Raw genomic sequence first — 22539 nt, forward strand, 5'->3', positions numbered from 1 at the left:
TGAACAAAAAACAGAATTTCCCCCATATTTCTTTTTCCCTTTTCACACTCCTTATCAAGCAAAAGTAGGGAATTTATTCTATAATCTCCTGTTAGAAATATTTCTTAATTGCACATGATGATAGTTGTTTCATTTCTTTGCACAGAAAATTACCCTAATAGGAATTTTGTTAATAAATGACATTTAAATATTAAAAAAACTTGAAAGTAGTAGTAACAGTTGTACAACTCAACAATGACTATTTAGCCTCATTAAAGACTATTTAGTAAGGCTGCATTTTATATTTCCGTTGTGCAGCAGAGAAGAAAATGAGTTATGTCAATAACACTGTTGCCAAGGTCAAGCCCCATAGGAATCCCTACGAATTCCTTCTAAAATCCTGTGTAGATCTGTAAACTATGATCTTACCCACCAGATCGGTGAAGCGTGGAGCTTATTTTAAACAACTGCACACTGACAGCCTCATTCTGTTTTCACAAAGATGAACTGGATCTCTACCAAGGCACAGAGCTGTGGCATCACATGAGAGGCGTCCATCAGCTAAATTGATTCTCATGAGCAAATGAGTTGCAGAAGTAAACATGAAAGCTTTGTACTGAATCTAATTTAGATAAATTCTGAAGATCCACACATGACATTAAAAATGAAGACTAATTTATCTTCTCCAAGAGAGATGTCTACTTAGATCATATATATCAATTGGTACAAATACTATTACCTATGATAATAATATTGCCCATGGTCAGTTTCTTTAAAGGTTTTCAAGCCTCTTGAGACCATTCAATTTCTAAACATGATAAAATGTAAACGCAATTATTTTGCCTCAATAACAATGTTCAGTACTTTAGAAAAGCATAGAGTTGCGAACAGCAATTATCTAATTACTCATTCTCATTTTCCTTCTTCTTTTCCCAGCAATTAACTTTGTGAATACCTTCACATTTTTAATGAAAGTGGAAGTGATTTACAATAACTCTTCATAACAAATCTGCACTACGGAGCTGTATCAGAGTAATGCAGAGAGGAATTAATAAGGTGCGTGTTGCTGCGTCTCTATTAATTTCTCTGAAGTTGCACTAAATTAGGTAGAGAATGATCATGACCATCATGACCCTTTAATACTGGTGACATTTGTGGTCACTAGTACACAAATACTCGACTTCTTGTCTTAGTTCCAGTTGTAAATTCTTCTGACAGGACAATTAGCGAGCACATTCATTCAGATAATTTGAATCAAAGTAGAGTTTGCCTTTAGTAACTTTAGTGTAAAATTATTTGATAATATCTCAAAGGCTCAGACTCACCTCCACTCAATTCAAGTACCTGAAAAACAGAAGGTGGCAGCCTGGTGACTTGAAGCTACACACTTAACCAACAGAGAGGAACAGTAACCACTGGAAAGTGAAACTGCCAACCTGAGCTGTACAGCATCTTCTCATTACTCTATTTAAGGTTCAGATTCTATACAGCAGGAAAATGTAGGTCCATGCTGACACTTGTTTATATATTTCACTACTCAGACCACATAAATGCTTCCAAAATCAACAAAAACATTACTAGAACAATTTCTTTTGTTTCTCCAGTTCCAAATCTACGTGTAGTTACTTCATTACTACATAATGCCCTTTGCTGAACAATCACAAACACCTCATCTGAGCATGGTCCCCTGCTGTAGGAGGTAAAGAATCCCTCCAATAATTGTGTAATAGGTTCTTATCCTCCTGCTACTACATCAGAAAAGTATGTCAGTGATGTTAGGCGTGTACACGTCCTTCCTGTAGTGGTATTCTCACTTGAGAGGAAATGAACAAACACGTCAGTTTGCACAACAGGGATTTCATCACAAATGAATTGAGAAGATTACATGGCCAAGAACTGAAAAGCTGCAAAAAATACAGCTGGAATGAATGTGATGGAAAACAAAGTGATCCTGCCTCTTACATTACAACTGTGAAGCAGAGAAAAAATAAAGGCAATGTTTAACTCAGCTCATCAAAAAATAACAAGACAATATTTCTTCTTCCTTGGTGTCTTTCTCCATCAGTGTCCACCCTCTTCAGGAATAACTCAGGAGTCCTGAGGATCACATGCTTTCTGACTTGCATGATTGCATGATCCAAAAGTGCAGTCTAGTGCACGTACATTACAGAGTGTGAAGGGATGGAAGTGCAGACAGTGATCTTTTGGGATGCTGATAATGAAAGCACTTGTAAGTTATATCTCATTGTTTCCAATGGAGGAGAGAATGGCTGAAAACCACTGAAACATGATAGATCTACATGTCTAGTGATTTATTATTATTACTACTATTGAAAAATAGTAACAGTTTTATTCAATTATCTATATAGATATACCCTCTGTGTTCAAGTAGTTAAAAGAGGCTTGATTAGTCCTGTATACTACTGAGGGTTCCACCCCTGCCTACTCTTGTCTTCCAAAGCATCCAAGGGATCTGAGCAGTGGTTGTCAAAGAATCAGACTAGACAACAGAATTGTCATGTTAGGTACCAGAAGTCTTCTGAAGAAGTGGCAGAATATTGCTGTCCTGGATATACAGGAAATGGGATGGGGAACATGCCCCACTCAGAGATGAAAAAACTGAAGGTAAAAAAAAAGAAAAATCTCACTTTTTCTTTCTCCCAACCTTTTTCATTTACAAAATTTGTAATTCTGTTCTTTTTATATACATACATTTGCAAATGTAACTGAAATAAACTGATTCAAGGAACTGAAAACATATCACTACTGTTTTTTTAACGCTCATATTAGTCAAACCATCTGACTAGCCTGTGATACTACTTCTGTCACTGAGATTTGGGCAAAGAGCAGAGCAGCTTTCTCCTGGAAGGTCCCAGGACATTTCACTTAATCTTCTGCCTTGTACCCTGGGTCTCACTCACATATTTCAGTTTGTCTCCCTGTGTGGCCATACTGGGAGCATTCTCAAGCTAAACCCACAGGAAAGAAACAGAGAAGAAGAGGAACCCTGCAAGAGCCTGCCTGGACACATTGAATAATGCTCCCAATTTGTTAAGATGACTGAACTTCCCCAGTGTTATTGTTTTATCATTCCTTTGAAATCATAACTTAATACTTTTATTCTCTGTGAACTAGCACACTAAACACAGTTACTTAATGGTGAAGTATTAGAAAAACATTATTGTAAACATATAATAATAATGTAAATGTACTGACATATGCTTATGATTATTGTTATAAATACCTTTTGGGAAAGCCATATCCAATTTATAAAATTTGGCTTTAACCATGGCCCAAAATTCAGGGTTCTGTTAAACACATTCAGCCTGAATCTTTCTGAGTCTCCATGTGAAGAAAGTATAGGCTTTCAAAACAGAGTTAGCCTGGCCATAACACAACAGGATCAGAGACATACTTCTCCTGCAAGGAAAAGCACTTCAAACACCAGGGTGCCAGTCTGTCAGCACTTATCACTCAGTGGGTTATTCTATCTTTCCAGCAGATTCCCCTTCCAAACTTACACTTCATCACACTCCTGACCTTGCTGCATGTGGCCCCTTCAGCAGAGTTCAAGTCTGCACCATGTAGGACAGGGAAAGTTTATTCACCACTACTCATTATCATCTCACAGACTTGTTCATTGTAAGCCAAAATTATTTACTCTGCTGCTTTGGGGGCGTTCATGGACAAGGAAGAGATGAAGAAAAGTCTAACCAAGAAAATGTTATGCTGCAAAGAAAATGAGCAAAAACCTTCCCTTTCAGAAATAAATGATTGCTTCTGCTCTTGTTTGGTGAGCAACTTTCCATCCAAAAATGGGATGGAAACTGAGGTGGCCAGACCATTTTGTGCTCCAGCTAATACAGTGTTTCAGATCAAGAAAAACAGGCAAGGCTGCATCACTCTGGCCTGCCTCATATGGATTTTTTTTTTTTCCTTTGAAACATTCCATTTGCTGTTCAAGCCAAGACAAGAAAAGAAACATTTTTAACCTTAAAGGTCTGACATAAGCCTACAAAATTAAATAGCCAGGACTAAAGTGAGACAGGTTTTGCAGTTCTTAAGAGGCTATCCTTTGTTCCTTCCTTAACAGTACACTATAGCCAGGGAAAACTTTCCAAGCTGAAAGCAAACAGTGCAAGTGCAGATTCAACTGCTGTTATTTGAACTGAAATCTATGCAGGTCAGGACCACATGGTACTAAATACTCTACAAATAAAGAGCAAGTATCAATACCTTCCCTGATGAGCTTACATCTAGGAAGATAAAACAAACAGAAGATGGGTGGAGGAAAAGTCTGTGTAATTACAGGAATATGGTACAGTCTCCCCTAGAGCTGCTCAGACTTGAGCTTCCAGACCCCAAGTCTAAGTTTGGGTCAATAAATAAAATGTGCCAGACACTATTTGCAGACTCTGAGACAAAGCAGCCTGGCAAAGCTTCTGTCTATACAGCTAAGCACTCATTCCCTTCAAAACCAAGTGGTCTCATCCATATTGTCTCCTGGGAGCCCTCGCATCCCCCCCAGCTTACAGTCAGGCAGGTTGGAAATGTGCTAGCTGACAAGAGCAAAAACCAGTCCAGTGAACACACTAACAAACACCACAGGCCAGTGCAGGCCAACAGAGTCTTCTGACCTTGTTTAACTTGCAAATACAGATGTAACTCATTTGTCTCCCCTGTGATCGCCCTCAGAGTCCCTGCACCCACAAGGCAAATGTGCCACTAAAGCCATCAGCCAGTGACAGAGCAAGAAAAACATCCCATCAAGTTCTGGCGCTTAAAAAATACTGCCTTTCATTGTGTAATTCCTGTGGAAAATACAAGACGTGGCAAAACCTTGCAAAATATTCCAACAGTGTGAATACACATCAGAATCAGGCTAACACAGCCATCATGTAGAAATAAAAAAATGAAGAGAGTTCTAGGTTTTATTAGTGTGTGGACAGATAAATTACAGGTGAACTCTTTGGCAATTTAACTGTTTGGTTTTGTTTTTTTTTTAAAGCAGTGCTAGGCTAAAATATCAGCTGTTTTTTTATGATCATTGAAGCCATTTTCAGAAAAGCTTTGACAAAACTGGAACGAAACAGCAGAGAGCTGATATCCACTACAGTGCACACAAGTGTTGTCCTACAAGGTGCTGCTGGTTTTACAGCAGAAGTTCACCAACTTCCTCACAGCCGTGCTTAGCTCACCTCCCACGAGATACCAAGCTCAAAAGAGAGGGGATAAAAGCCACGCAGACAGCCTGTGACAGGGGGACACTACTGATCTCCAGTGCTTGTCACAGCCCTCATGCCACATGTCACCACCTTTGCCAGAGGACCCATTCATGGAGTCTGTCTCAGCTGCAGTCAGCACTGGCTTATTTATTATAAACACCTGACATTCAGTGCTGCTGTGCCTGCTGGAAATGGATCTGTAGGACTGAGGACAGAAGGCTCATGATGAAATGAGGATGGAACTGGGAAAAAACCTTTTAAGACAGCAGGGTTACAAAGAAAGGTGTGTCACGAGTCTCTTGTTCTCTTCCACCACATGTTCAGAAGAAGGGATTAATAATTGATCAGTTGAGAAACTAGCAAAATTATTGCCAGAATCCCTTATCATATTCAGATAAAATGCCTAATTTTTAATTTTTAATTAATTCATGTGAAATAAAAACTAAAACAAAAAAAAATAATCAGTATGGATCTTGGAAGAAAGAATTTCAGGAAGTATTTTATGTCAAAGAACAGCACTTCTGCCAACCAGCTGTTGATTTTTTTTTAATAATTTTTTAGAGTTGAGCTTCTGCAGCTTCTTTTCTTTTTTATATTCCAGAAACCTTGGGGATGTTTCTCTTCTAATTTTGAGCCCACTCATGAGCTGGGAATTCTTTTTCCAGTGTGTGTGAATTATATGAATGGAAACCACACAACTTCTTACATCTTCTCTTGCTACTTGCTTAACTCTTCCTGGAAGCAATGGTAGAAACTTAAAAGACTCAGCCTCCCTACACGTATTTATAAAGACTTCTGCAGAACAGAAGGACTTTGTTTAGTATGCAGAAACTGAAATTGGGAGCCACCAGTTTATCTGATACAGAAAGAATTAGGAGTCTCACTTGCACAGTTCTTGGCACTTGCACCTCCAGGGATGCTTTAAATAGAAAAGGACTTATACAAAATGATCTTTCAATTTTAAGTGGATCAACAGTTTGAAAATGCTCTCAATTTCTCTTGAAAAGCATCTGAGAACTGGTGCTACAGGTCCAGTGCTTTGCTCTCACAAGAAACATATCCTCAGTGGCCATGGACTTGTCCATTTCCTCCTTCCAAACCCCCTCTGCAATCCCATCAAACTGATTGCAAGGAACTATTGATTACCTCTAACTGTGCAAGAGCAAATCACTGCACCTTCACGACTCCAAACTGAATAAAAATAGTCCTACCTCATTCCTGAGGTATACCTTTGGTATCTAACAAACTTGCTAATTTCTTTCATCAGCTTCAACTCATGCTCTTTATACATAGCAAATAGTCTAACTTTGAGTGCAGATTAACTTTAGCAGGTGATAATAATACCTACTTTCGTTGTGTACTGCACTTGAACACCTCAAAAGCTGCCTGCAGCACTTAGTTAAGTTGTTTTGCTTAATGTAATCTCACCTGGTGCAACAGGAGCAGTTGGTGCTGTGTCACAAGAGAAGAAATTTCTGCAAATGCTCGGGCTATTGCAGTTATTGCTGCAGCTGAAATCTGGTCTGCTTGCTTCAATTCCAAATTTTTGGTTTCTTTTTTCCTATTAAATCTTGGAAAGCCTCCAAAATAAAAATGATAAAATCCTGAACATCACAAAAGATGTGTTCTTCCACATACTTGTAGATCATCTTTGGCCCACTTCCTGATTTTAGCAATTACAGCGTTCCCCCAAGCTCCCTGCACACTGCCCATAGATGCAAGGCTTTGTAGGATCTGTCATTTAATTCAGTAAACAGCAAGTTAGTGCAGGAAGCCTATGGCAGACAGTAGAGCAATTCAATTGAGTCTCTGTATGGTTTTCTTGATCGATGTTACACTGCTGATCTATTTTTATGTATTATTTACACTGGGACAGTGCCTGGAGGCCCCAGCCAGGGCAGGACCCCATAATACTGCACATACTATCAAGCAGGATGCAAGGGCCTCTCTTCCTTGCAGCCTGTAGTCTAAATACATACTGAATGAGACCAGATGGAGAAAACAGTCAGAGGGAGGAAAAAGTGAGACAGTTGTTGGTAAGAGTGCCAGGCAGAGCACAACAGCTACTTGGCAATATATAGGCAATGTACAGCTCCTATCACTGTTGTCTGTTTTCTCCCTGTCCTTGGTATCATGTTTTACAACCTGCAGTGACCTGTGGACAAACATTCATATACAGATGTGTCCTCTGCATGTCTGAAGCTCTGGGCACTTGAAAACCTCTTTCACTGCCTGCTGAATCAGGGCACGGAGTGGGTGATGTGAAATCACAGGTTTAGAGTGACCCACGGGAGGATTATGACTTTGGGGTGTCAAGGGAGCCCAGAAGGCAGCTGATCTCAGTGCACTTCACATAATCTGTGTCTTTATTCCCTTACACATTGTCTGCAGCAGGAACAGCCAAGAGTCCTTATGGTGTCCAGGAACACAAGTCTTAATTCAAGCCCAGGCTTGAATTGTCCAGGGAGCAATGGGTGCACCTCCCACCTAACTCAGTAAGTCTCACTTTGGTTAAAGATGGGTTTTTAAGCTCTTAGTCTTGAGACTCAAATGCATTTCTTAAATTAGGAAGTATTTATTTCACTTCCTGATCAGAGTCACAACCGCTTTACACACAGATAAAATCCCCACTGTGTTCAGGTCCTCTGAGCAAACCCTGAATATCCCTCTAAGTTCTTAGGACTGTTCAGCTCTGATTTCCAAAGCAATAGTGTTGGGTCTGCAAGGTCAAGCAAAAACAATAAACATAAATTCCTGCAAACACTTCCGAATGAGCATGTTTTAGACATTCCCACATGTAAGTCTAGTCCAGTACCATACTGGAAATCCACAGACTCTCTGACAGCAGGTCTCTGTCCCTGAAGTGACTGATTGCTCACATATCCATGTCTCTTCATCACTAGATGAGCCAGAGGACAAGGGCTGAATAGCAAAGGGACTCTCCTGTTCCCTGCAGAGACAGGCAAGTAGGGAAGTGACCAGCACTTGTGAGAGAAGTCGGATTCCAGCTCTGTGAAGGTGAGCTCTAGAGATGCTGGAGATGGAGATATCAAACAAGAGGGACAAAGCCTGACAGCAGCCCTTTTCTTTCAAGAGTGCAAATCAAAAAGAGTAAACTACTCACAAAGTCACTGCAGGGTAATAATGAATGGGACAGTACAAGGGGGGAAGGACTCTGACACCGACTCACACCAACAACAGGATAAACTAATTAAGCTCCTCTTTCTTTGAAGTGAGAACTTGTGCCACTGAATGGGTCAGCAGAGACCTCAGATAGGTCATCGTGGTCTTCTTCATGAAACTGTATTGCCTAACTTTCCCTCAGATCCCTGGCATCCTACAGCTGCTTTACACATGGACCTCCAGCAGCACCCATAGGAGCTCTCAAAATTTTTGTAACTCTTCTCTGAGTAACTTTAATTTCCACACTTTTTTTTTTCTTTAAATTCACCATGTCCATAACTGCATTTCTTCTGAGAATCAGTCCTTTTCAAGGAGACAGAACCACCTAGAGCTAACACAGTATCTCCAACCACTTAGGCTGTTGGATGAAAGCAAGAGCATTCAGAAGTAGGTTGCCAAAAGAGCTCAGCTCCCATTTAGTTATAAAGGTCTGGATTTCCAAGTGTAGTGTTTAGGTAACATGGGACATGTAGACTGTAAATAATACAACATCTTTAATAGTACATAGCACAGTAGCACTTCTTGGGATGTTGCTAGTCTGTGTAAGGACTGCTTTAAGGAAACAGGAGAAATGGGAGCTCTTTTGTGTAGATAGATATTAATAAAAGATTTCCTGGATATTTTACAAGAAATAAAAGGAAGAAAACACAAGTTCTTTGAGGTGGTTTATATAATTGTTTTAAAAGAACACTTCAGCAAACACATTCAGTAAAGACATTTTTCCCTCTTCAAATCAAGCTGAGTTGATTTTATTTGATCCTTATATTCTTAAGATAACATTCATCTTGCCTAATTCCAACCATCTAAAATTCAGGCACTGTCTTGGCTCCCTCCAGAGAGGGTGGAGACAGGCACTGCCAAGTTAATTTATCCCCTGGCTCAGATACTGCTTTGCCCCTGGGAGCACCTCATCCTGTACAGAAAAGAGAGTATGATTAGGTGACCATCTCACACTTCAGACAAGTGAAATAAATCCCATCTTAATTAGCTTTACCACTCACTGTACTTGCATTGTTACAATATCTGAACATCCATACTTTCCAAACCTGTAATTCTCACACTTTTTCTATGATAAATGGTAGTTTTTACTCATTTACACATACAACTGAGGCAGGTAGAGGCCAAGTTCTAGCCCAGTAAAGGTATTTATCAAGTTAATTGTCTAAATTAGGTGTTTTTCAATCAGCTGACAAATACTCAGTAATGTAGACAAAGCAGAGGCAGTTGGGTGCCCTTAGGAATTTGCTAGGATGTAAGCAGAATTGACTTGCCTTAAGGACAGATGTCATGGAATTAACCCCAGGTCTCCTGAGCTGCTGTCCTAACCTTTGGAATGTCCTAAACATCAAGCAAATCCTCTGCTGCTTTTTGAATAAAACTTTTGAAGTATTTACAGTCATGTCTTCTTCTTTGTCAAACTCTAACAAGCTATGCACACTCAAAGCCTTTCATTCTTCCTCATAAATCAAACCTGACTCCAAGCCTCCCTTCTCACTTTTATTGGTCTTCCCTAAGCTATCCTTAGATCTTAGCAGTAAGAGCACAGTGAGGCCAAAATTCCAGGATTTTTTAGGTGTTACTGTGATACAACTAAACACAGGAACACCAGCACAGAGTTGGATCTTGCACAAAAATCAGTGAAAATATTACATTCACTTCAGAGTTCTACTCTGGTATGCAGCTTCTGAGCATTCTGCATCACAGCACAGTGCACTGACACCATGTCTCTTGCACTTGAAGAAGTAATGGACCAAGACCTTAAAATTTAAATACTTGGGGCATGTCAACATGAGAGTCCAGACCCAGTAAGATGTGAATTAGCAGCACACTGGCTGCTCTGCAATCACATCACACAGAAGTGTGTATTAGAAGGAAGCAACTTTCTTAATTTGGAAGCAATTTACTTAATTTGAACTGCAGCCTTAGGGCAGACAGCCTGTGGCAGGCCATGCAGAGTCAGTGTGAGGAAGATACCACTCTGCACACTGTTATTCCAGTTGAACAGTAGCTGACTCCCACATGTAGACAACCTTTATCAGTCCAGAGCAGGCTTCAGCACTGGGTGATACGTGCTTCTTAGAGTAATCTTGGGGAGAACTGCTGGATGCTGAGCATGTCCTCTGACTTGCCTGGAACTTGCACCTGGGTTGCAATATGGGTCAATTTATAAAACAGACTCTGTTCCCTTCATCTGGAAAGATTTTTTTTTTTTTCAATTATCTCATTAAAGTGAGAAGGAAAAGCCAGTTTGTATAGAAAAAGAGATGTCAGCCCCATACTATTCAAGCAAATGACAAGATAAAAACACTGTTTCTGGTACTATACAAGTGCAGCTCCCCACTTCTAGGATAGCTGCCTTGATCTCTAACTAATCAAAACAATCTTGTATCAACCTTGAATCATCAAAGTCTAACCACGTTCTGTTTTCAGAAACCAGGAGCACAGAGTATGGACAGCTTGTGGAAAACAAACAGGTAAAGTGCCATGCTTCTTTCAAGAAAGCTACTGAAATAATTATAAAAGGTTTTTCAGACTTCTGGTTATTAGAGGGATATCTGAACATCTTCTGTATTAACTAGACCCCCAAAGCCTTACACAGTTACCCTTATATTGAATCCAGTAGCTTGTTTGTCCAATAGCTTTGTTATCCAAATAAGATTCAGTTTCTGGGGTATCAGGAAAGCAACATCCTTTGCATGGGACTGCCTTGTCCATCTTCTGAAACAGAAAAAGTTAAATCTCCTACACCAATATGAGAAAGTTCTGCCCAATCAGCCAGCTTCAGAACAAGGAAATATGTTTGCTCTGTGTCAGGGTTTCTAACGTGCCTTGCAAACCACTAGAGGAACAAATTACTTCAGAGTTGTACACACACCAGAGAACCCCACACAGCACCGTATCTCTGTAGGGGAATGAAGAGTAAGTGCTTAGGCAGCAAACACTGCCAAAAACTCAAATGCCTATTTTGGAACTTTCTCCCAGCCTAACAGAAAAGCAGGAGGTGGAAATGACTGCTACACAAGGAAAGATACCCATGGGAATGAAGTCACATCTTCAACTTGAAATGTCCAAAAAGAGCTCTGAACAATTGCTGCAGCCTCCACAGCATAGCTGGGTTTTCCTTCTGAGCCGTGGCACACAGGCTAAGCCTGGAAAGATTTTCATAATATGATATAAGGGCAGCTCAGACCAGATCCCATCGGTGAGATCTAGCAAAACAACTTGGAAAAAAGCTACTGATCTTCTAGGAGGGAATACTGGAGACACTGACTGAGGATTCTGAATCCTGAGCACAATGCCCACAGAGTTTTGGTGGCTCTTCAGAACAAACTGTTTACTCATTGTCACCAATTTATCCCTCCTCCTTCAGCACCTTTTCAACTTTTCTAACTGCTTGTGCTCACACCTCTTCTCCCATGTGGCTCAAAGCAGAATGACAAGAGTCAGCACAATTTAAACAGGGTCATGCTTTCCAAGCATCAAACCAGTATTTTGCTGAGAAAAGAATGAAAACAAATTGTACACTGCCTACTGCAAGGCCTTGTGAGATTCCCCCAGGGCCACCACAATAGACCACTGTAATCTCTGCTGATGCTTGCACTGAAGATAACAATGCTGCTTGTTATCAAATCCACTGTGTCCCAGCTATTCTGGCCTTACACATTATTTATCTTATAAAGAAGAGTGCAGCACTTTATAGACTGTCCAATAGTTTATCTTGGAGATGTCAAATCCCACTTTCCATTGTGTCATGTTGAATTCCTGGATGGAAAATAAAACACAACAAATCCACACACATTCCAAAATGCTTTTCTCACATCACTTCAGTGGCATTTACCTTGTTTGTAGGGAAAGGAAGGAAGGAAAACAGAAAAAGGATGGAAAGTACTTTTTTTTTTTTAACAGCATTTACTAGAACAAATTTTATTACCCATAAATAATGGTGGTAACCTAGGATAAAAATAGAAGTAAAGCCTGTCTTCACTAAGAAAATGACTATCTATATTTCATCACTGACCAACTGCAGAACAGCTGTGCCTGTGATATCAATGTTATTACAAAGGAATTTCTACCATTGTCGTGAAAACCTGGCACAAGACCCGAAATCTGTCCAAATTCTCTCCCTTTAACAGTTTAACACCCCACATGTCAGATTGCTAGAGCAGAGTACCCCTGGGGAGTGAGAGATTTTCATCATGTCACAACCATTTCTGGGAATTGACAGGATACAGGAAAACGATGCCCGAAGCTTTTATAAAAGCACAAGAGAGAGTTTAACTGTAGGAAGGAGATGAAATTTCAGAGGGGAGTTTGGAAGCAGGAGCAGATTGTCCTATGACTTTAAACCACCTGGAGAACTGCTGCCACTAAAAGGTAATGATGGTCAATTCCTCTTAGGAAAGACCAAGCCCTTGTACCACAGGACATGCTGGCAGTACCACAGACACAGCACAGTGGGAAAAAAAAAAAAAAGGATAAACCACACAGAATCTCACCTTGGCTTTTAAATGGAAGACAATTGCATTGTGCTTTTTTCTTTTTTCTCTTTTTCTCTTGCTTTAAAAGCAGATGTTTGGAATTGAGACAAACTCCCTGCACTGTTTGCTGCACACACCTTCTGCTTTTCTGTCAGGCTGTGAAAAGCCAGAGAAATGGGCGCTGGAGCTTTCAGTAGTGTATTGTGCTTCAGTATTCATTCTTTATCCTTACACATCAATGTACAACAGCAACAAATAGAGAAAAAAACCAATCCTTCCATCATTCCATCACTTAAGGAGCCAAAGCACAGTAACTCATCTTTCACCAAGTAGGAAAGATTTGATTTTAAGTACCATTGAGGAGATAACTGTCTGTGTTACGACTTTCATAATTGTGCTCCTGTTGCCATTTAGGAAAGTAATGATCTGTAGCAAAGTCACAGGAAGCAAAGGACACAAGAGCTTCCGTCTCCTGAGTACAGCACAGCAATTTATCTCTACTTAGAAGTGTAAAACTCTTTAAGGAAATTAAAAAAAAAAACAAAAAACCCAACATAAAAACCAAATCAGAGACAAGTGAATTTGTAGACAGATACCTTAAGAAAATCAGCCCATTTTCCCCTTCACATAAATTTTATTATGTGAGTTTAATCAATCTTCAGCTTAAGCAGTTTATAATTATTTTATTTAAGGAAGAAAATCTTTCCATGTGAAAACTCCCTTAACTTCATTGAAAGTTGCACAGGTTGTTGGGGTGTTATACTGGGGAAGGTATTTCTTTGCCATAAATCCATTTTTTACTTTTTTCCACGCTGAGGCAGCTTTATGAGATGAAATATATTTGCTATTTGTAGATGTCACTAGAGGACTCTAAACTCCGAATCGTAACTCCAAAACAAACCAGTAAGCTGCAAACAGTATTACCCAGGACATTCATCTTAAAAAGATAGACAGTAAAGAGGAGCACAGATAAATGCACTTTTTTTTTCCTAGAAGGAGCACCTAAAAGACCCTTGGGCCTAAAGAATGTTAGTAACTTCCTTAGATGCACCAATTCTCTTACTTTTTTTTCCTCAGTAAGGTGGGGGTGACATTCCAAAAATTACATCAAGTCAGCTTTTCCTTAAAGCCTTCAAAGCTTTGAGTTCAATTTGCAGAATAATAAATTGAGTCTTAAAATAAACACCTTGGATTTCATGAGGTCTGAGAAAACCTCACTTCTGACAAGATTACAGATTGTACAAAACATCAGATCAACTGACCACAATGATTCAGACTGTAGTTATGTAAAGCATCCTTGCCTATTAAAATAGTTTTAGGAAAAAATCAGATTAATAACAGAGATTTATGATATTAACTCACTCTTCAGTCAGCGAAGTTCAGCCTTAAAGATCAGGGTAAAACTGTCTTTTGCTGTTTCCAGGCTTTTCATGTAGCCACCCCTGCCCACAGCACCTGGGCCACAGGGTGCACACACAATGGAGCTGGGACTGCTCAGAAACAGGCAGAGGAGTTCAGAAACAGGCTCAGAAACACCTGCAGAGCTGGCATGGGCTCCAAGTGTGCCCAGGTCTCTCACAGACTGAAAGGAGAAGATCCCCCTCTCCCAACACCTTCCATCCAGCAGCTCCAGGGCTGGCACGCTCCTTTGGGAACGGGTCAGATTGGTTTCCTAATGATTCACTCAATGGTGTAGCTCGGTACCAGGTAGGAAATACCAACACTGATAGCAAAACGTTAATTGGGGCAGATCCAGTAAAAGAAGTCTTATCCCTGGAAGATGGTGCAGCAGCTGTGCAAAGCCAGTCTCTTTCTGCTGGGCCTGACAACGCACGCCCGCAAAAACGTGGAACTGAGGTGGCTGAGAAAGCCACGCTCCTCAACACCAGCAACACCACTGCTCTTTCCCACACTTGGGAAAATCCCCTTCCAGGCCACCTCAGCACCTGAGCCACTGAAATATTCTTATACAATTTAGTTTTTATTTCAAATATTGGCAGAAGCAAAAGACTGACCCTACTCATACCAGTCTGTTGTGAGAGCTCAGTGCTGAGGATCCCAAATGAGTCCCATGGCAGGGGGCTTGGAAACTGATGATCTTGAAGGTCCCTTCCAACCCAAACCATTTTATGATTCTATGATGTCTGACATGCCCCTCCTGATGCTACTGAAGCATAGCTAATAAATAAATAAAAGCTTCTCTGAATGAGAAAAGGTCCACTGCTTTTAACTAATGACTATATAAACACAAGTGACAAATTTGTTCCTGTGTCTTCTCTGATTTCTATTGAATAAATAATGGATCTTCAGAGAAATACAACAAATGATCACTCTAATACTAGGACAGAGTATAGTAGCAGCTTTGAAGATTTATTTCTGTTCTTAATAAAGGTTTTCAAGCACCCGCTTAAAAAAAAGGAAATAACACATGAAATTAAGTAAAAGATTTATTTAAAGGTAATTTATATGCAGATGGAACCCTTTTTTCACAAGGTAAGAGACTGGATATGAGAATGCTACATTCTGCAAAGCTACAGATTATGACAGTGCAGAGAACTTTACAGTTAGAGCTGTTCTTATTGTAAATCTTGGAGAAAAGGAACTGCACTTGCAACAGCCTATTACTACTTGTCATTGCCCTTTATTTTATTTCCCTCTCAAAGTGGAACCCTCCAGATACCCAAGGATGTTATGAGCATTTTTCCTTTATTACACTGTGCTAAAGCCTTTTAGTATAAGCCTTCATAAAACCTCACACATATGCATTATAAAATACAGGGAATAAGTTCCATATGAAAAATTGATCATATTTCTTCTTACTATTTTTTAGCAGAGATTCTGACATTAAGCATGAGAGCAATAGACATTGTTTTAATTCTTCATTGTGGAAGGGGAAAAAAATCAACTTTTTGCTTTTGGTTAAGAAAGAATTTTTTACATACTCTCTTTGCAGTCTGCCCCTTGCAAAACCAAAAAAGGATTTTAGACAGACAAAAAGTAACCACAATTATATGGAGTGTGTCATTGATAAATTCCAGGGGAATACAACAGGCTAGGTAGGCACATACCATTAGATCTAGCTGTTTAAAATCTTAAAATTCTAGCCAAGATTAAGCTGGACTATTTGACCACACCAGCCCTCAAGATTGCACTTAACTTTTAGAAGGCTCAATCTCACTCTAGGCTTAGACTTTGAGAAAGTAACTCTTTCAAGGGAGCATTTTACACAGCAGCCTATCTTTAAACGTGCTTAAGTCTCTTGAAGTCACTAAGTACAGAGAGACTGAGAGCAGGCCCAAATCTTTCATTTTATGACAGCCTTAGAATTGTATAATTTTAGTTAATCCTAGGCTTTCTGTTCCCAGTGCATTTAGGCATGAGTTATACTGACACAAGATGAGATCAGACTTGGTGTGCTGCAGTGTCTTCAGGAATTTTGGAAGAGGATGTTCCAGGAAAATTCATAACTTCTCTTCTGCCCACCCCCTTGGAGAAAAAAAATAAGAAAGCAACAACAACCCAGCACGTCACTGGAGTATGTTTAGATGTTACAGGGGTTTTAGCCTCTCTTCTGCTACATGATATCTGCTTCCTGCAAGTCTCCTGATTCTCTGACCAACTAAATTGGAAACAGTTTAATTATGGTTATTTATTTTGCTTTTAAACTGACCACATTATAAGAAAAAGCTCACACAACTCCTCTGTTTATAGTAGCACAGGAAGAAAAATATGCAAAGATGTACAAAAAAGGATAAGTGTTACTGAAAGCTGAGTAACACACTCAGTGTGAAATTCATGCAGAGCAGAATTACAGGTCTCCACGCACATATAAGCTCTAAAGCATGAATTTGTCTTTAGCCACATATGTTCTGAGACATTTAGGATTTGTCCTGAAAAATTAAGTTTGAAAATAAATGTCTCTAATGTCCTGTGCTGAGTCTGACCAGAGAAACTCTTAGGGAAACTCTCAGGTACCAACAGAGCTCTGAAAATTAATCACATTTTCCAATTACGTTCTGGGGAAGTGCAGTGACTTATTTAAGGGCAGTATAATGTCCCAGGCTTAAACTACCACACCCTTCACACTGATAGTCAATTGAGTCAATGATTCAACCCAGATGGGAATCCAGGTTCTTCTTGGCTTACTGTTATCTCTTCTGCCCATTAGGTTATGTGACTTCCATAAGTTATTTTGCAGTTCCCGTTAAAAGAAAATAAATCCACATGATGCTAAACGCTGCCTCCCAGCTGTAATGCAAAGTGGAATTTTGGACCACAGTGCTGCTTCCTGACTCATCCTGGATCCCCTCCATGTGACGTTGGATCCATCTAAGCTGGGGAGAGCAGAATAGAAGGGCTGTGCTTTTTTTTTCTTTTTGATTTTTTTCTTTTTTTCTATCACCCACTGTCAGATAACATGTGCATGTTCTCGCAGCATGTCTCCAGAACGTGGAAAAAGACCAACAATACCAGAGAGGGGCCTTTCTGAATACACAAGGGTAGAAAGAAGAAGATAAAAGGTCTAAAGATTTATATAGGGATTATTTAAATAATGACTCACTGCCATTGCTAAGTTTATAAAATATATAAAACCCAGACAGAAATGTTGGGGCAGGGGGAAACTGTTGAGAAGTGCGACAGAGGTGCAGGACTATAAAAAAGTTAAAAATAGCACATTCATGGAGCAAAATTTCCTTCACACCTAAATACAGCCACTGGACTTCACATCTTATGCACATGGCTTTACTGTGAGCTTCTCTGTTGCTTGATTGCAGCTGGAGAGAATCCAGAAAGCAAGGAAAACAAACACACGGCACGTTCCCTGCGTCTATCTGATTTAATGACATTTAGCACACACCTTTGGCTCTTTCCAGGGGTTAAAAAGACAAAGGGCCAAACACAGCTCCGGCAATCCCACAGGCTGCCTTGCCAAGAGAGCGCGGTGGGAAAGCCTGCTTAACCAGCCCCAAAGGATTCCCTCATGGAGGAAACCTCAAAGAGCACAGAGGTGGCTCAGTGGCCAATTCCAGCACCAGGGGTTTTAGCCAAAGAAATCCTGGCATGTGCAGGGAATTCAGCTGATTCCCAGCTGAAGAATCAGCCTCTCTGGATCCACAGGTGACTGGCATGCTAGTGGCACACAGTGAAGCGACATCTGAGATTACAGCTGCTGGATTTTTAACAGCAAAAAGAATGAGAGGAAAAGCAAAACAGGGATTAAAAAAGAATCCAGAAAGACATCATTATTTTGGCCACCCTGAGCTAACAGCAGGCTCATAGGGTGACTCCAATGTTTATGGCTTCCTGCCAGTTAAACTGTAAAGATCCTGACTGTGTGGGACATTCACTCCTCTGCTTGTTTTGTGACATAGAAAAGAGGCTGAGCATATATATGCCTTCTGCTAGGATCAAAATAAGGACAGGTGCTGTTGGGAGTGTTTCATCCTTTGCCTTTGCTTTTCAGTATCTTGCTGTTTACATGGTTAGCTGCTTAATTTCCATTACTTAATCTCTGAGTAATAAAGATGCAGTATCCTCAAACACTTAAAAGGGCTCTTTCCCAATGAACAGCATCTATTTCCATTTAACACTCTAGCTTAATTAAAACCTTTTTCCTCCCCAGGGCTTTCTTTCATTTAATTCAATTGCAAAATCCCGGTAGAATGTCCAGGCTGCAGCACAATTTGAGTGATGAACACAGTGGTATCTGCAGTGAAAACATCACCTCTCAGAAAACAAAACAAAACAAAAAAAAACATTGCAGAGTAAGATCAGAGCATTACAGTGTTTTGGAAGGTTGGTTAATGGCACAACCTGCAGTTCGGAAAGAAGCAGGCAGAGGCCAGTTCTTGGGAGAGAGGTCAAAAACAGGTATCAGTCTTCTGGGGATCTGACTGCAGCTACTCACCAAGACAAAGCTGAGGGCAGGAATACAATTTGAAATTATATCTTTCTCATATTAGTCACCTTACTCACTACTACTGAAAGGCACTTCTCCTCTCTTGGGACTATTGTCCTGAAAGCACCTACCAGCTTTTGTAATAGAAGTCATTCTTGTGTTTTCAGACACAGCAGAGACTGGTGAAGTTGTTATTTCCATTTCTGGTTAAAGCACTCAATGGGCAGAGCCCATACACTGACTGCAGGAGACTTGGATTCACAGCACTTCTGCCTGGTCTAGAGCACAACTCTCAGTGCTCCCTAATGGGAGCCTGTTCTGCTGCCCACACCCTGAGAATCCCTGCTGCATCGATCCAGTCCTAAGGAGAGGGAAAGCAAATTTAGTTCCTGGATCTCAGGCTAGTCTGGATGTCTAAGCCAAAATAAAGTTCAACTAAAAGTGAAGCCAAGCTGCTCAGCCTGATCAAGGCGAAAATGTTTCAATTTATGAGACATCTCAGAGCAGGACTTGTCTTGGAAATTGAAAGAAAAAGAGGTGTGGCACCTGCAGAATTTTGATATCTCTGTCTGACAGTAGGTTTACAACTATGGATTAAAATACCTGAATTTTTCTTTAGAAGACTGTTTAGGCACCCAACTTTCACAGAAGACTTTGGCCCTTACACTTTGCAGGAGATGATGTGCTTTTCTGAATCAAGCCCATAATAACCTAAATAAACTAATTAAAAGGCAAAGATGAAAAATCACATCAATTATATTAATGAGGACTTGAAAAACGGTACACAGGTAGTGTGCCATTAGCATTAAACACCTCCAAATGGTAAACAGTGAAATCAAGTCTCTTTACTTGCCCCCCAGATTTGCAAGTAAAAGAGAGAAAGTGACATGCTACAATTCTTCAAGTGCTTGCCTGCATCTTCCTGGCCTCTGTCAGAGACGCAGACACAATGTGAACTGCTGCTTTCTCAGCCTCTGGTCCCATTTATCTCCATTATTCTTGGACAAGTTGCCTCAATTCAAATCAAAGTGAAGCACTTTCTTAGGAAACATAGGTGGCTGCTCTGTGCTCCCGCAGCACAGTCACCGATTACCTAACGCGCTCAGGAATGTTTCCCTTCTACAAGCAACAGCTTTCATTTTGCAATATTCGCTGCAAAACAAGGAGCGACAAAACAACTCGCACCCTGTGAGTTCCTTCACAAAGTGAAGCGGAGGTGGACCCTGTGAGCAGGCGAATGATCTTTCAGCTGCAGCCCGGCCAGCCAGGTGCTCTGCGCTCCCAGGGATGGACGCGCTCAGCAGTCGCGCTCACGGCGATGCTGGAGGACTGTGTAGAAAGGAAGGAATTCTGCCACCGCTCCAGCAAGCAGCAGTTCTGCTGAGGAGCATGGGCTGATCATGCCCTGCTGCCTTCCCAGAGCCCGAAGCCACCTCTGCGGAGCAGGAGCAGGGGTGCCGGGCTGAGCGCACGAACTCCTCTCCCATCCCACAGCCTCTACGCCCCGCTCCCCAAAACTAGCTCCTTCTCTCCCTTCGCCCCCAAGCCCAACCCTGGCAGAGCCTACCCCCTTCCTAAGCCAGCCCCATCTCCCCGCTGACAGCGAGGCAGGTGGCCCGGGGGCCGCCAGGTGCCGGCACCGCTCCGCTCCGGCCGGGGCAGCCCCGGCGGCGCCCGGGGCGGAGGCGAGCGGAGGGTCCGGGGCAGGCAGAGGGGACCGCACGCACCTTCCCACACCGCCCTCCACCCCTTCCCCGCGGCGGCGGAAAGTGCCCCAGCGGCCGCGGAGCCGCGGGGCCGGCCGGTACCTGCCGGGGCCGGAGAGCGGCCGGAGCGCAGCGGGGCCGGGGCCGGGGCCGGGGTGTCGGAGGCGTTGCGAGCGCGGCGGCTCCTCCCCGGCGGCGGCGGCGGCGGCGGCGGCAGCGGAGGGTCTCGCTCCTTCTGCGCCGAGTGTCAGACTTTCCCTCGGCCGCCCTCCCTCCATCCCGCCACCCCTTTCCACTCCCTCGCACGCACATGCACACCCCTCCAGCAAATGGGCTGCCGCCTGAGAGTGCGCCTGTGTGTCCGGGTGTCTGTCAGCCGGCGCAGGCACACACCCACCCCATGCTTGCCGCGGGTCCCGCACCCGGCCCGCCGGTCGGGGTGCGCACGCCAACACAGAGCGGGGCAGCGATGTGCCCACCCGGGGAGCCCGAGCCCGTGTGCCTTCCCTGGGCCACAGCCCTCTCCGGCAGTGCCGGATCACACACCTGCGAGCTCGCACAGGAGCATCCCGACCCTGGGATCGCCGTGCGCGGCTGCTGCTCCTCATCCACGTGGCTAAGGGAGCCTCAGGTCCGCTCACGGTGTTCCCATGACACATTTCCCTCTGGGACGGAACTGCAGGACACTGGCTTGTAGACTGATTGAGTAAACAAAGCCAGCTCGCCACACTCACGGTAAGTGGCCCCGAGCTCAGGGCTGGTGCGCATTTAAGAGTTTGCCTGTGTGCAGAACTAGCTGCCACGGACACATCTGCCTTGGCATTTATTTGTTTTGCCCCTGGAATGTGCTACATTGGTGTTTCTCCAGCTTTCGCATGCTGCAGACCACTTCCTAAGAGAGAATTTCTCTCCTGGACCAGCCCACTCCCACACCAAACCATTCTCTCCAACATATTTCCTTCTGTGGCTGCCCGAGGAAGAGCCTTCCTGCCCACAGGCTGAGAGCCACTGCACACATGGCACAGACAGTATCACACACTTCCAGACAAGACACACTGGGGTTCTTTCAAGAGCTGTGTTTCCCTCAGTGAAGGGCTCAGATTGAAAGACTTCAGCTGGCAGCTCAGTTGTGGAACAGACCCTGACTGTTGCTCCTGTCAAATAACAGCAGAACCAAGGAAGTCCAGAGAAATATATTGGAGTTTCCACCCTGTAACTCACCTCAGCAGAACTTCATCCTCACCTACCATTCACACAGAAGTCAGATGGGTGGTCTGGGTATACAGGACAGGAGCTAAATAAGAGGAGGTTTTTAGGTTCACCAAAAGTCAACTTTACATCTTATTTACCTAAGTTTTTTAAACAGTTTGTTACTACAGTACCAAACTGACATGCAGACTGTACTTATCCACATGAGTTTTATATTCCCAAAAGACAAAGGGAGGAATTTAGAAATTTGGAGATAGGTTGACTGTTGACTTCTGCTGCTTAAGGCCTTAAAAAAAAAAAAAAAAAAAAAAAAAAAGGAGATTTTATACTGAATTTCCACATTGGTATCAATATCACTGCTAAAACAAGTAACATGTTGCTAAAACATGGCACTACTTAATACAAATATAATTGGGATGAGTATGATGTAGATTTGAGCCCAGCTCATGTTTTGAATTTTTGGAGAATAATTCTTGCACTTTACCTTGTTCCCACTCACTGATGATCACAGGCACTCTGCTGATAACCCTCTTCTGGTACTGAAGAAGCTCAACAAATAGAAAATGAGGAGCAGGTTGGTGGAAGAAAAATCCTTGTGAATTTTTTTATGTTTTTCAAACATTTATTAAAACTATGGAATAGAGGTTTGAGTTACTCTGAGAACATGAATCCTGATAAAAAGAAAATATGCTGCAAAATTCTGTTTTTTTTTCATGTTCTGGAGATGTTTCAGACTCCTGTGGAAAATAAATCAGCACAAATGTTTCCTTTTCTCATTTGTGGAACAAGTCTACAGACTCTGTGAAATGTAGGGGGGAAAATAAACGTTTTGGAAAGGGTTTTATTTTAGCAGCTAGAGG

General features: G+C 41.9%; 1 protein-coding gene across 2 annotated transcripts in view; it reads right to left on the bottom strand.

The window, feature by feature from the left end:
* SEMA3D (semaphorin 3D) overlaps positions 1 to 21033 on the bottom strand; it is a 133922-nt gene extending 112889 nt beyond the window's left edge. Inside the window, exon 1 of one of the 2 annotated variants that reach the window (XM_053977220.1) lies at positions 21017 to 21033. The gene's annotated coding sequence lies outside the window, so the exon portion shown is untranslated. Of the gene's footprint in view, positions 1 to 20572; positions 20654 to 21016 lie in introns of those variants that run through there. The other variant, XM_053977219.1, reaches the window with a different exon arrangement.
* Between the last annotated feature and the right edge of the window lie 1506 nt (positions 21034 to 22539).

This window comes from Vidua macroura, chromosome 5 (assembly GCF_024509145.1).
Source record: "Vidua macroura isolate BioBank_ID:100142 chromosome 5, ASM2450914v1, whole genome shotgun sequence".
Taxonomy (NCBI): domain Eukaryota; kingdom Metazoa; phylum Chordata; class Aves; order Passeriformes; family Viduidae; genus Vidua; species Vidua macroura.